The sequence below is a fragment of the Typha latifolia genome, chromosome 15 (genome assembly GCF_019914945.1).
Source record: "Typha latifolia isolate L0001 chromosome 15, TyphaL0001v2, whole genome shotgun sequence".
NCBI classification, from domain to species: Eukaryota; Viridiplantae; Streptophyta; class Magnoliopsida; order Poales; family Typhaceae; genus Typha; species Typha latifolia.
Window position 1 is genome coordinate 5,408,370 of NC_133100.1, and position 15,929 is coordinate 5,424,298.

At 35.6% G+C, this 15,929-nt stretch overlaps 1 pseudogene; it reads right to left on the reverse strand.

The window, feature by feature from the left end:
• Nucleotides 1-312: 312 nt before the first annotated feature.
• Nucleotides 313-14,395, reverse strand: LOC140802283 (pre-mRNA-splicing factor ATP-dependent RNA helicase DEAH10-like; annotated as a pseudogene).
• Nucleotides 14,396-15,929: the final 1,534 nt, after the last annotated feature.

Sequence of the window (15,929 nt, forward strand, 5' to 3'; positions counted from 1 at the left end):
AAACCACTGAGACACCTCTGATGACTAGCAACCTTAGTGGTATCCAAGATAAGGAAATTTTGATGTAGTATCTCTAGTCCAAGTATCATCTGTCATCTGACATGTCTAGTATTTACCCTTTCAAATGGACAAGACCACACGCATCGAGGCGATTCTCGTCTAAGATATGATGTAGCTGACCCTAGTTAGTGGCCATTCTTTTTCAATAAAACTTTCTGATCCTGGCATGTATTGGCATAGAATAGAAATTTCACATATGTAAGTGCCCAAAGGGGTCATATTACAGGCATGTTGAGTGAAGACTTCAATTCATGTTTGATTAATGGAAATCTATTGCAACTTTTGCTCTGAGATTCATTCAAGTGAAACCTCCTTCATATGAAATATCTTTGATACCAAACATCATTCCTAGAAAATTGCTCTAGTTCCTCATACATAGCATTGACCCAAGAGTCATCTAACAATGTTCCCTTTATATTTTTAGGTTCAAAAGAAGATGTATAACAAGTAAATGATACTCACTTTAGATTTGTCGTCTTGTCTTCATTGGTTTATTCACGTCTCCGATCACTTGTGACAGTGGATGATTTAGTTTCACTTTGGCAAATGTTTCTAGTATGTTGCAGTTATCTTTGTTCATTTCAACCTTGTCCTCGTCCTGTTTCTCAATTGGTAGATCAAGCTCATTTCCAATGTCTTCGTCATGTGTACCTGCAGGAACAAAAATAAAAGAAGCTTCAGTTTTGTCAGCAGTGGATTCATCTATAATAACATTAATAGATTCCATAACAATAGAAGTGTCAAGATTGAATACTCTGTAGGCTCTGCTATTATTAAAAGGATGAATAACCTTAAACAAATCCTGGATACCTGATGGACTGGTAGGACTACATTCTTTCTCAGATAGAAGGCATCCATTCTTAATAGCGCATTCATTCTTAATAGGTTCCATATTTGTAGCCTCACCTTTGACTATACTATCTATTAAAGCAAGCTCATCTGCAAAAATAAATAGTAATGAAGTAAGCTGGGAGAAATCAAAGGCAAGAATTAACTATCCGAGATAATGCCGTCCACCTAGGAACTGAGTAAGTGGACAAGCATAATTTGAAATTTTAGATCTTTTTTGCATTGATAAAGATGGTGGAACTAAACCTCTATACTTGAAACCATTCTTTGTTATCTTCAGAAGGTCCATGACATCATCATTTCCAGACGATGCTAAAACTAGGTTCTTGGAAAGGCCCCAACGACTTTGCAAGCCATGTAACTATTCCATATTTAACTGCATCTTTCCTGCTTTAACTTGATGGTACAAAGATGCAAGTTGTCCCTTAAGATTCTCAGTTGACTGCAGTATTATATCAATCACATTCTCTGGAGCACAAAATAGTTTATTTGCAGAATGCAACAAAAACAACAGGCTCAGGAGAAGAACTTCATGAGATGAGTACTGCTCTCTCTGAAACTGCTGGATGATAAAAGACAACGCAAAGCCTAATTTTTCCTGATCAACATTAAATCATCAGAAAATTGTATATCTCCCTGGGGTATTTCAATGGACTGCTCATCCTCTTCAAGATCATCTTTATAAGGTTCACCATAAAATGTCCTATGGTACTCACTGTCCAGCTTGGCAGCTTGTAACAGTTGTCTCTGTTTTTCTCAAGATGAGCTACTGTCTCTAAATCAATCTTTTTCCTCTGGAAATTGCTGCTAAGCTCCATGACGGCATTTTGTTGACTTAGTTTGGCATGAATACAATTCGTCTGTTTGATAAGCTCTGAATTGGGTCTGAAGGACATCATAAAGAAGGGATTTACATAGCATTCAGCAGCTAAAAGTAAGGCATCTATTCCTCTGGAGTAAAACCATGCTGAGATTGACAATTGAACAGGAAAAAACATGCATGAAAGCAGACATTGTAAATAGGCTAGATCAATGAATTAGAGTAAATTACCTAAAGAGGTTGCTTCTCTTGCATCATCTGCTTTACAAAAACTAAATCCCATCGGCTTGGTGCAGCTAACCCAATATCAGACTTTAATTCTTGGTGTTCAAGAGTTGGCATCTCAGATATCAAGTAACAATAGCAGATGCAACTATCTAAAGAATATCATTATAAATGTGGACTGATCAATTTGAACCAAACAGTCTCTTACATCCAAGAAAAAAGTTACTTCTAATCATCCTGAACTCTTGCCTACAACTGACTGCAAACATCAAAACTCCTAATGCAGATGTCTTACAAGGTTTAACATCTTATTAAATTTGTATCCATGAAAAATTAAGCTGGTTTGCTCTGTTCAAGATTTTACTCCAATTTAGGGTAGTGCAACAGTGCATATGTCCTTATACTGTATAGGTCAATGTTAACATTCACGAAGTCAAGAAAATCTGATTTTTTTTTAATGCAAACAGCTCAATTCTTAGTACTGGGGCAACCTAAGCTTATAAGCATAAAATGCTTTATCAATGCAGCATATCCAGATTCAACTAACTGAATAAGCTATATGATAAAATACAACAAATTCTCTCCTAACTAATAGCACAGTGCACATAACACAAGGTGCAATTAAGCTTTCTGAAAAAAAAAATGCATAATTTAAGCCTGGATCCACACCATAAGCATATAGAATAAGAAGACTAACTTTCTGTAGCATAATATTGAGGTGCTAGTTCAGGCAACCACATAGGATCTACTATTGTCAAGTTCGTAACATAATTTTGATTTGTTCGAACTAACTCATTGAAGATTATGCAATCCGGCTTCGTCAGGAAAAGCACTGAAGAAGGATGAATTTGCACGCTCTGACCAGTTGCCATAGCCCTGTCAAACATTTTAGAATGAGAAAAGATGTATCAGCAACCAAGAGTATTTATCAAGCAAGAATAAAAACATGTATCCAAAATTGGGCTAGATATCTGTTGTTAAAGCTAAGGCATTTCAAAATGCGACTAGCTAAATAGATCAATACATAAAGGTAAATTATATAATTTAGTATTTACCTTTTGCATCAGACATGAGCACAATAGCTCAATAGCTTAATAGATCCATTTCCTTGAAAATAATTTCAATTACTAGAATGCATATTATAAATGATGCCTGTATGATCCATCTGGTTGCCTCAGTGCTGCATTCAGAAAGAACGAGGCAGTAAGGCATCTGCGGAATTGGAGCATGTCATCCCCACATGACAACGGAATTAAGCCCATCTGCTCTACATGCCCTTGAATTTGGCTGCAATAATAAACGATGGCAAGTTAGGGAAGGCATGATACAATACAGAAAAGAAATTTCTTAATTTTGAGTTTTAGTTTCATGAACTTCCTATGATGATATTACAAGAATGATTGTAAACTTTATCTAAACATTATGTGAGAACAGCAATTAATTAAAAGGGGAAACATGAGCTATAATAAAATTCTTGGTTTTTGAATTAATTGTACTGTTTATATCTTTTGAAAGCTATAAACAGAACGCATCAAAGTGCACAAGGTTCCCAGTCTCCCAGCAATGGAGGATATAGAGGGCAAGATATATGTAGGTTTACCCCATTATTTAGAGGCTTTTCTATGGCATGGAACCACAACCAAGTGGTTCATGAGGGAAGCCTCACCACCCCATTAAGGCACTAAGTGATGACCTCTTTCTGAAAGTTATCAACAACTTCTGATAAAAGAGAATATATCTATCTTCAATTATGTCCTTGCTCTCAAAGACAAGGAAATGAATGGATAGTTCATCGAAGAAAAACAAAAATGTGATACAACTGTGTAGAGCAATTGTGAGTATAGACAGGACAAATCATGGCACCTTTCCTCTAGCCAAACATCGGTCTTTTTCCCTTTTTCCATCTGGAAAATGCTTCTCAAAAACATGTAATAGATTCAAACCCATGTTTGATAAAACTGTGATACTGATGCAAAACTTTCATTTTTTTTTTGGTCAACAAAATGAGTATGCACTAACCTGTGAACATCTCTTGAATGTCTTAAGGACCGGTAGTTGATGAAATTATCTCTGCACCATTTATTGAGAGCCTTTTCCATTGTCCTTTCTTTAGCATTTGCATTTTTGCTCTTATTAAAGCATTCTGCAGAGGCCCGATATACATTAACTAGGGTAATATGGTCCCCTTCTGAGCTCGAAAAACTCTTCCTTGCAGCTCTTGCCTGAGCAGAAACAGTAGATATAAGAACCACAAGTAAAAAAATAATCTTACTGAAATATAATTGGAAGTTATCTTTTTTGTAAAAACATGTGCTTGAGGTAAAGAATATTAATAACAGGTTCTATCAGCATTTTTAAGGTTGTGGTTTACTTGGAAGTTGCAACTTTGTGCCTAAGAATAAAAAATTAATAGGAACTACAACTAAGAAATTTATCATACTGAAGTTCAGTTGGATGATATATCTTTCTTGCAAATAAAATAAAGCATAAAGTATAAGTCAATTATACAACAATTAGAACTACAACTTAGAAACTTCAAGCCTAATATATTGTACTGCTGCAGATATTTCTTTCCTAACCACAAGTACTATTACTCTTATTGTGATTCCCAAATCCCAATGTATGGGTCAACAGGTACGATCCATATCACATGTAGAAAAGGAATTGATAGTTTATACCATAGTTTCCGGTCTAGAGAGAGGGAAAGAGGAAGAGAGAGTGAGGGAGAGAAAGGGACAGAGAGAGAGAGAAAAAGGAAGAGAGAAGGAGAGGGAAAGATAAAAAAAAGAGGGTGAGAGAGAGAGAAAAAAAAGAGGGTGAGAGAGAGAGAAAAAAAAAAGTGTGAGAGAGAATGAATATTTCAGACTAACAGTTAAAAGGATAGGAAAGAAGAGGAGGAAAAGAAATTTTTACTTTTTAGGTTTTATATGTGAGTAATTATTATTTCTTATTTTCTTATAATTTTTTCTAAATTTTTAGAAATTTCTCGACATTTTTAATAATATTTAGAATTTTATTTAATTAAAATAGTCCGATCTGATACAGACGGCCGATACTGAGGATACGTATTCTTTTTCCAGACGGTCGATCATGATTCCGATACCGATTTTTGGAACCTTGGTTTATACTTCTGTGAAATATTTGAATCAGATATGATTTACTACTAATTTTTAATACGCATACATACAAATAAACTGAGAATGGCAAGAAAGTACCGCATTGAGTTGCATATTCTCATTTACCTTTCAAAAATCTATTGCAATGAGAAGAAGATGTCAAAGCAGATGACTAATTATATAGTATAAATATATTATTTTCATTCATGGCAAGAGATTCTAAAAGGTAACTCATGGTTTGGATGTCTCATGTAGGCCAGCCAAGGATTAGTGGCTGGTTAGAAGGTACCACTTCATGACACAAAGAAGACTAAAAATGATGTGAAATAAAGCTTGAAAACATGACTTGATTACTCCCAGATTTACAAAAGAGACCTAAAATACAGTTGCATAATGGATCATTTATAGATGTAATAAGCCAGCCTAAGAAAGAGATTTAAGCCAATGTTTCTCTGCCTGTATTATAAATATAAGTTTACTTGAACATCTTGTTATCTATCTATATATGCAGTACTTTTCAATTTATATACTTTCATATTCAAGATTTCTAGTCTGTAAACCAGAAAAAAGGAAAGTGCAAAAAAGAATATTTGCAGATTTCCACTATATACAACAGGACACAACATGCAAATTGCACAATGTCATCCATTGCAGAACTGATTTTAAGAAACAGTGCAAAAACCTAGAAATTAAATTTTAAGTGCATACCTCTTCCAACTTTTCACGAGGAAAGTAAAAGATAGATTCAACTGAAAGCATTGAAACTACTATCAACATTTCTTCCAAGCACTTGAACTCACTGGCCAAAATTAGTGCCTTACATTGGGTCCAAGGGCAACCTGGCCATTTGATGCCCAACTGGATCGGATAGCTTGTAGTCATAAGTTAGAGCTCCTAGTAAGAATAACTGCTCCAGAGATTTAATAATAGCCATCCTGTCAATAGGCATAAAAATCATATATAGAGAAACAATAAGTTCAAAGAAAAAACAGAGAATAGGATTTCTGACACCAAGCTATGTTCACCAGAAAATGTCAATGAAATAAATAGAAGTTCTAAACAGAAAAATTTACTCTTGGTTCTTCCTTGTAGAATAGATATTTAAAAACAGCTCTATCATGATAAGGCCATCTCTCTGATTGCATATTGATGTTTCAAGCTTGTTAGGTTATTGCTCAATAAAGATGAAAAGAAGTACACCTTTGGACTTGGTCCCTTACGAAGTACCAAGAGAAAAATGTAAGAAGACATGAAGACAAGTTTTATTTATTGCATGATTTTTAGAGAACATCCAAAAAACTAAAATTGCTATATCACTTAGGTTCAGAAGCTGAAGCTCATTGTTCTTCAGTGTTCAGGGATCATTAGGTGTACATTATGTCTATTATCATTCAATCTAATGTTTTTCAATAAACTGTACTGCGGACAATATATACCTTCAAACAAAAACACACCAAAATTTACCTTGTAGGCTTTTCCATGAAATCAAACCCAATGATATCATCAATTCCGAGGGCTTTGAGCTGTAGCACAACGTTTGAAAGGTTGCATCTTTTGATCTCTGGAACAGTTGAATCCATAAGTTTGCCAAACTCACTTTCTGGATATATCGGAAACATTTCCCAGGCCCCTCCTGTCCAGCACGACCACTACAGGTAACATGAATAAAGTGCCGTAAGAGAAACTATATCTTATGTTTAGATACAAATATTGATCTTTAGTTCAACATTTCGCAAAGACATAAAAAGTGACTAAATGCAACCATGCAATAAACGAAAATGATAAGAATAGTAGTAAATAGTTGCTTAATGAACATAAGGCATCTGTTGTTTCACACTACAAGTACTCAAAGCATGCATTTGGATTGAGTTTAAGTTTTTTCCTAATAAAGGTTTTCAACCTACTTAAACTTGTTCTCCTCTCTCCTCTCTCCTCTCCCCATCCATCAATTATTTTATATTTACCAATAAAGTCCAATTACCATATTGCCCTTGAAGAGACATCATTTCAATCACTCTCTGTCACGACCCAAATTAGGAATCATAACCGGCCATGCATCTCAATATGCTTGAGATGCACGAAACCTTAACAATACTCTCTACGTATACGATGATAAGATAAATAATTAAAATGAGAAATTGCTTATTTTAAAAAAAAAATACTTTATTACTAAAATGCAATAAAAAAAAATAAACAATGTTAATGTTTTTAAGTCTCTAAACTAAAATAAACTAAAATAAAACTTCTATATCTAAAGCACAAAATCTAAAAGAGCGGAAAGGTAAATGGGTGGATCCTAAGTGGAGGTGGAATCCGGGTACATCACGCTCAGGCGCCCCGCTGACTATTACCTGAAATAAATAAACAAATACAAAAAAAAAACAATAGAACTCGTGAGCCAACAACTATAGCTCAGTGAGTGGAATCCACTCGAACCAAATAAATTTTTACTGCATATTAATGCTGAGTAAATTAAACAAAAAGTAACAATATCATAATATGCAATATGCATGCTCTCTAAATAATAACAAGATAACAATAGAGAAATGTCACAATTTCTAACCTTGCATGTTTTCCACATATCAACATCCTTTTGATATTTAAAATGTCATATGTCTCAATGGGTTTAAACCCTGTGGATCCACATCAACTAGAAGTCACCTCGAGATGACGCTCGGGACTTTTCTTCGTAGCTGACCCGGTTAGGGTCATCAGAGGGTATCACCCTGTGATCAACACACTCTGTCTTTTCCTCTAACCGTTGAGAGAAGTTAGAGTCACCTAGGAAATTTTCTCATTTTTCCTAGGACTGTTCCCTAACCCCGCCAGAGTCACCTAAGAAAGTCACCGCAGTGATCTAATTTAGAACTTTCCCCTGGACTTCCAAATAGACTTGAGTCACCACGGAAAAACCGGGACTGTTCTCTAAGTCATATCAATACTAGTCTCATTTTCTTTTCAAAATTCTCAATATTAGCACGAAGTATGGTGATGCATTGAATATATTAATTAAATGCACACAGAAAATAAAGCAATTAAATTTTTACACATGAGGGTGAAATAAATAATTTGCGCGTAGAAGATTTGCATGGTCTGGCAAAAATACAAAATACAATAAAATAAACACGTGAGTGAACCCACTCACCTGAGTCTAGACAAGACAACCAAAATCTCAAATCTCTAGCCCACGTACTAAAAATCACCACCTTAAATAACAAATAACAATATCATTTTTTTTTTAATCAAAACAATTATTAAAAATGTTTATACAATTTAACCTAAGAATAATTAATTTGGGCTAAAATAAGCCCAAATCAATTGGGCTGGGATGCTGGCCCGACCCAATCCAAAAGAAATCAATTAAATCGGATTGGGCCGAGGCCCAGCCGAATTAATTGAATTGGGCTCGGGCTAACCCGCAGCCCACCAACTTAAGTGGTTCGGTTCGGGTTTGTGGATCCGAAATCCAAACCCGAACCGAACCCGACTTAAAAGGAAAAGGTGGTTGGCTCGGGTGAAACCCGAGCCCACCAAACCCTTTCTCCCCCCTCGCGACCGACGCGAGAAGATGGCTGAGGGAGAGGGTGACCGCCGGCGACCCCTTCACGACCACCTTCAACCTCTCCTCTCCCTCTCACCCTTCCTCTGTCGTCCTCACGAGGTGGAGGAAGACTCAGCACCGATGGCCGACGCGAAATCCAACGCCGATCAGAGCCACGAGGGCCTCGTAGAAGACATCTCCGACACCTGGCTTGAAGCACGAAGCCTCCGGTGACGATGCGGTTGCGACTCGAAGCCGCCAGCCGGCCAGATTTGCCGACGAGGCCGAATTCCGCAAATTAGGTATTTCGGATTTACCTATTTAATCTTTAATTAAATTAGAGGGGTGGAAGAGGGCTTACGGGGGAGTCGTGTGGTGGTCTCTGCTGGCTCCGGCGATGCTCCGGCTGGCCGATTCCACGGTGACGACTCCGTCGGTGAAGGAGGAAGAAAAGAGGGAGAGAGAGAGAAAAGAGGACTTCCCCGGTTCCAGAGAGAGAGGATTAGGGCTAAATATAGATTAGGAGAGGATTAAATCTAATCCAATTCGGATTAGATGAAATCCCCCCAAATCAGCTGCGTGCTGGAGAGGGAGAGGGGAGGGGCTGCACGTGCAGAGCACGTGCACCCACCTCTATTTTTTTTTTTTTGTTGGTTTTGACACTCTCCCTCTTTCTCTCTCCTCTCCCCTGATCGTTCATCCATTCACTATAAAGGTTATTTTGGTCATTTGACGTAAAAATATCTCCAAAACCGACTATCTTGTTATGCCACATCAAAAGTAATAATGACATCATTATTCTAATTTACAACCAAACACCCAGTTTTCCAAAATCCGTTTAAGGTACCTTATTCAAGGTTTAAAAATGGGAATAGTTAACTAGGTTTTGGAGTTAAACTATATCAAAATGTTACCTAAAGGTTCTTAAGAAGATAAAAGGTTTACAGGTGCAGCAGGATAAGGACTGTTACATTCACTTCCCTCATAAGCATCCACTGTTCGAGCAAACTACTAAATAGTAGAGAAATTGTAGTACCTTGTACCCATATTAGAAATGCTGAACTATTTACTAAGTCAAGATTCAAGTCTGAGAAAAGGTCTTTGTAAGTTAACCAGGGGAAACCAAAAGAAAGAAGAAAAAAAAAAAAACCTTATCATTAGAATAATATTACATACAGCCATTACAAACAAATTTTGCCAAAAAGATTTTTATTAGTTAACCAGGGGAAACCAAAAGAAAGAAGAACAAAAACTTTTCATTTAAATAATATTACATAGTCATTACAAACGATTTTTCCCAAAAAGATAGAAAGTAATCTTCAATATATAAGAGTTGGTATCTAATTGATAATCTCTTTCATACACAATGCTACAAAATATTCTGGATACCAATAATTACAAGTTATAATAAAAAAGATGATAAAGAACTTGCTCTAGCTATTTGACATGGTTACTTCGCAAGATACAACAATAAACAAATATCTATCCTCCAAAACAAACACTAAGTGCAAACAATAACAGCAGCAAAAAGGGCATAGTTTCACATATACGTTATGCCTAGAGAACAGAACGATACACTAAGATATCTCTTCATGAACTTGTAGAGTGAGCACAAACATGCCTAATATCCTTACCTCCTTTGAATAGCCTGTGCTTTTGAGGTCGGAATGATGATTAATGACTCCATCCCTGTCACTGGGTTGTAAGAACGTGCTTTCACCAATCCAGGATCTATGTCGTACTTTATACCAGGTATTGTCACAGAAGTCTCGGCAATATTTGTTGCTAGAATAACCTGGCCAATCAACAAATCATGTAATATCATTGCCATAAATCGTGAACAAGCAAGTGAAAAATCCTGATAGAAGACAACTAACAAGGAAAAGAAGCTCAAGAGTTGAGACAATGCCAGAAATGACAGAATGCATTAAGTAAAACCTAGCATATGGAAAAATGTCAACATAGACTCGAGATCTAACAGTTGAAGATGTCCAAAATTCATAAATGTTTTCAATTTTCTAAAATTAAGTTCAGTATCCCAGTTTTATTAGACTCATGTATTGCCTTAGGTCTAGACAATAATGTACATTTAAACATTCTTTTTTCCTTTCGCACCCTACCTTATCAAAATATTGTGGTTTACACCCCCTAACTTTTCACTACTTTTAATTCAACCAAGCATTAAAATTATTGAGAACATGCTGGGTATCTAAATGGTGAAGACACCAGGTCAAAAAGGACCTCTTTAGAGGAAGTTTCACCAACAAATACCTAGGTTAATATACATGATAGAGAACTTTTTCAAACATATAGAAGGAAATGTTGAGGACAACAATCCATCTGGAGGTCTGATGGCTTAGCAAAACCTCCATCCTTGGAAGAAGAAGTCAGAAGGCAAAGAGATTGGGGTAGTTATAAATTAGCTTTAGACTTACCAAGTAATCAATGTACACAAGAAAAGTAGAGAAATTAGTCATCACAATTCTATAATTACACAACAAAATAAATAGGTGAGACTAGCTCTACTATACTAGTTTAACAACAAAATCTATTAGTTAGAGAAGCAACAAATGCTTGCAGCAAATGTTACTATAATATTCAAAAACAAAACAAATCTTTTGGAAAATAAAGATTACGCTTACTTTGCGGAAACCAAAAGGAGCTGGCTTAAAGACATTCATCTGCTGCTCTGAGGGAAGAGATGAATAAATAGGAACAGTTGTTAGTTTGTTACTGCCATCTGGGAGCTGACGAAGTCGCTCATGAATAAGTCTCTCCACTGATTCAATCTCCTCTTGGTCGGTTAAAAATGCAAGAATATCATCAGGTCCCTCTTCCATGTGGACATAAAAGATAAAAGGAACTTTTGAGCAAGAAATTGCGGACACAAAGCCAATACTCATACATAAAGCACATGCACTTTGGAGATGACATATCAAAGGTCATTTATCATTTTTATACTTAAAAGTGATATCGAGCAAACAATAGATTAGAGTAAGCACATTTCACACTCTTCTTCATTGTTATATTTTTGTCACAGTGGAGTGGAGGTGTCTCAAGATGAATGGTTGCTTTTCTATTGACCAACATGGACAATTCTATCAAAAATTTCACCTGAATTCAGCCATAAGGAGCAAAACCAATCTTGCAAAACATAAACAATGAACTTCACAAAATAATTTGGCAACATAAAGACTTAATCAAATATAAGACAAAGAAGACAAACAAAAAAATAAAGATGGTCGTATAGTAAAAATCGAATAACCTGAAAGATAGAGATAAGAGTTGCATCCAGATGATCTGGTTTTGGTTCATATGTATATAGTATCTCTCCAGGGTATTGCCGCCCTTGAATGTGTACAGCTTTAGCGCCACCAATATACTCTCAAAAGCCTCTAGCATCCAAATTAGCAGACATTACAATCAACTTTAGAGGATTCCGTTTAGCAACCTGACATGACTTCGTAATGAAGCTTTGCTGGTGATCTTGTCTATGAGACAGTCTTATCATTATTGTCTTTTCCAAGATTATGTTGCTTAACTGTAGAACTTGACCTAGTAATTTGTACATTTCTCAACAAGCCTAATAAGATATCCATGCGCACTGTTCTTTCATGAGCTTCATCAACAATGATGATGCTGTATCTCGAAAGGAGTGGGTCCAACAGTGCCTCCCTGTAGTTTAAAAACAAAAATAAATAAAACCTTACATTGGTTAATACAGACATCTCAAGCTCTCAACAAATAAAAAAACACAAAAATGACACCAAATTTTAAGTTAATGAAACAAGGAACCAAACTACTTACAAACTAATCATAAAGAAAGAGTGTGCAAGTCACAATACAATTTATAATAAAAAAGGAACTACCTTAGCAGCAAATCATCTGTCATGTATTTAATCCTTGTTGAGCTGGATGTTATATCTTCAAATCTAATTGAATAACCAACCTTTTGGCCCAATTCAACATTACATTCTTCAGCCACACGCTTTGCAACAGTAACAACTGCAACTTGCCTAGGCTGAGTGATGCCAATAATTTTTCCATCTTGAGAAAGTCCAGCATTCCATAAATATTGTGGCAACTCCGAAATAAAACTAAGTGAGCATTACTTTTACAGTATAACATCTTAAAGTCTAAAACTACAGGTAGCAAAAAAGAATATTGTCATGAAATAGTACATCTCTAGAAAGACTTTCTACCTAACAAAGAAAAGTTAGTCTAAAATAAAAATCTGAAAACATGAGCTAAGTTAAATATTGTCATGAAATAGTACATTTCATGGTAGCATTGCAAAGGACTAGCAACCTATAATTTGCCTCTTTTTCTAGGATAACTGATAACAAGAAAAGGAGGCTTCTTTGTGTCATACAATGTAATTGGTGTACTTTTTTTAGTTGAGAAGAGGATTGTGGAGGATATATGTTAGTAAAATACATTACTTGAAATTTCATTAAGGTGGGGCAAAGCTGATGCGATCGGTAACGATTTCCTCTGTTGTAAAATGTAATGATGGTCATGCTGATCAACACAGGGCATGTCGATCGACACTTGAGTACCGGCACATGGCAACAAGGGTGCTGCATGGCACCCCTCCTCTTGTGTAGAAAGCATCATTGCTATCATCATCACAAAGTTGCCACGATTCTCGTCGTCACCCTTGTCACCTCTCCATCGTTCGCATGCCCTAGGTGAGAATGAAGAAAAAGATGGCAAGATCACATCTAACAATTTAACATAGAAATAGTGGCTGAAAGTAACCAAAGGAAAAAAGAAAGTTCATGTCAAGCAACAATATTGTGACCCTATTTTAAATAATAATATAACAGAAGAGAAGCATGGTTTCTATATAGTGGAATGAGACTAGAACAGTCAATGTTTCGAAAGACGGCTAGCAGGTGGTGGGGCGGTCACCCCACCGCCAAGTACCTAGGCAGAAGACGGGTGACAAAACAATCTAGCATTTTTAATATAAAAATTAAAATATAAATAAATAATTACTGTTTTACACTTTTACTTCCGCCACCGGTTATCTCATATTTTAAAAAATAAAAACTAAAATTACTGCATAGAATCGGAACACAGTAACTACAAAGTACTAACTAATTACTGATTAAATCGATAACTAATTGCTGATTACTAACTCTAGTTTATTTACATTTCAAAATCCTCTAATCAGCAACTATATACTTAATTAGAAGAATTTAGCAGGTAATTAGTAATTCTTCCGATTAATAATGCAAGACAGTGAAAAAACATAAAAAATTCAGTAATCTTAATTCAATAATTCATAAACTAATTAGAAATTAATTCCTCTAATTAATTCCTTTAGCCGCTTACCATAGCAGATTAAGAGTAATTGAACATTGAAGCTTGGGGTAGTTAAAATTTAAAAACACTAAAACTGTAAGAGAGCAGGAGTGAGTGAGAGACTGGGAGAGTGTGCAAGAGAGTGGGAGAGAGAGAGAGAGAGAGAGAGAGGTACCGTCCGTTGTGGGAGAGACTGAGAGAGAGTGGGAGAGAGACCGCCGCTGGTCGCGACTTTGATGTGGGAGAGAGACCTCCGCCGCTCGCGACTGGTCGCCGCCTTCGCCGCCGCCGGCTGAAGAATTTTTTTGTTTTTTGTTTTCCTTTTCAGGGTTTCGGTGTGAAGAACGGAGAAGCGAGCGAGCGCGCGAAAGAGCGAAAGAGCGAGAGAGAAGCGAGCGATGGGTTTACTTATATACGTGAGTAATTATTCATTAAAACCCGACCCGCGTCAAGAAACGGCGGGCCGAAGCGCCGCCGCCGTTCGTTTTTATAATCTTGCGGGTGAAAAGAAAAAGGTGAAGATAGGATCCGAGTTTTTGGCCAAACTAGCTTCTTTTTTTCTTTTTTTTTTTTTTACTTTTTTTACCAAAATAGACTCTCTCTCTCTCTCTCACGTATTTATTGCCAAATACGATCTAATTTTATTATAGTCCTAATAAAAATGCTAAACTAATTAGTATTTTTAAAAATACTAATTGTTTCAGCATTTTTATTTTTTTCCTTAAGTGCTGAAAAATTAAGTTAAAAAAATTTATATACATAAAATGCTAAATTAATTAGCATTTTAGGACAAGACACAAATGCTAAACTAATTAGCATTTTTATTATGACTACAGTAAATTAAACCTTATTTAATAATAAATTTGAAGAATAATTTACTTAGATAAAAATAAATTTGAACAGGACTATTCGGTAAGAAAAACTCAGGATATAACTGCAGTTTCAAATACCGAAACCAAAATCACTCAACTTTATATCAAGCAAGAGCTTCCTCCTGCATTCTTCATATAACTAACTGAACAAATAAACCTAATCCTCTTTATTAGCAACCAAAACTAAGTAATTACAGCAAAGAAAAAACTAAAAGTATATAACATCTTTTTAAATTCCATTTGTATCCTTTTCTATACATTAATTATATATGTTAGTATATAATTAGTTTCACTAATTAATTTTTAATCAAAAAAATACAAAAGTCTCATCGAGATTTTCAAAATTAGCCTAATATTAAATTATTTTAGAATTATATTAAAATTTCAATTTTTAATCTTTTATTCTTTATTCTTTATTATTTAGAATCAAAAAATGTCCTGAAAATTTTCGAAAAATAACCCAAATGTATACTCCAAATATAAGCATGAAATACATTAAAAAAAATATATCAAAAAGTTATGTTATATTTATTCTCATGCATCCATCATAATGTTCAATCAACGCATTCCGTTGCTCCGTAGCTCAGTGTTTCATTTCTGTTATCTTATCCTTAAAATATTTATCCTCTTGCAGACATTGAATTTCTATTTTACTATTTGTAAAAGCTTTATTCTCTTGCATGCAACTAATAAATTCAAATATAGATAGGGCTATTAATATAGATGAGCGGCTCGAGCTTGGCTCGGCAGAAGCTCGAGTCCAACTCGACTCAGTTAGTGTAACGCCCCCGCCCGGCACAGGCACGTGCACGCTCACGTGCCCACACGGCACGCGCGGCGCACGGGACAGGTCAGGCGGGGCCCGTCACGCATAGATACACTCTTATGAACATATAATCATGACATCATCAAATAAAACCTACTAACATATCCATGATCACATAATCTATCACCAAATAAATCATACTATTAACCAAATAAACCAATTAACATATGAATATCCAAGTCCACAATAATATATATTAGACCACTACATAATCTGGCAAGACCCACATAGGCCACGACAAACTATCAAAATATAATTAAAACAACTAATACAATAGTACACTATGATTCGACTTGTATTATACAAATCA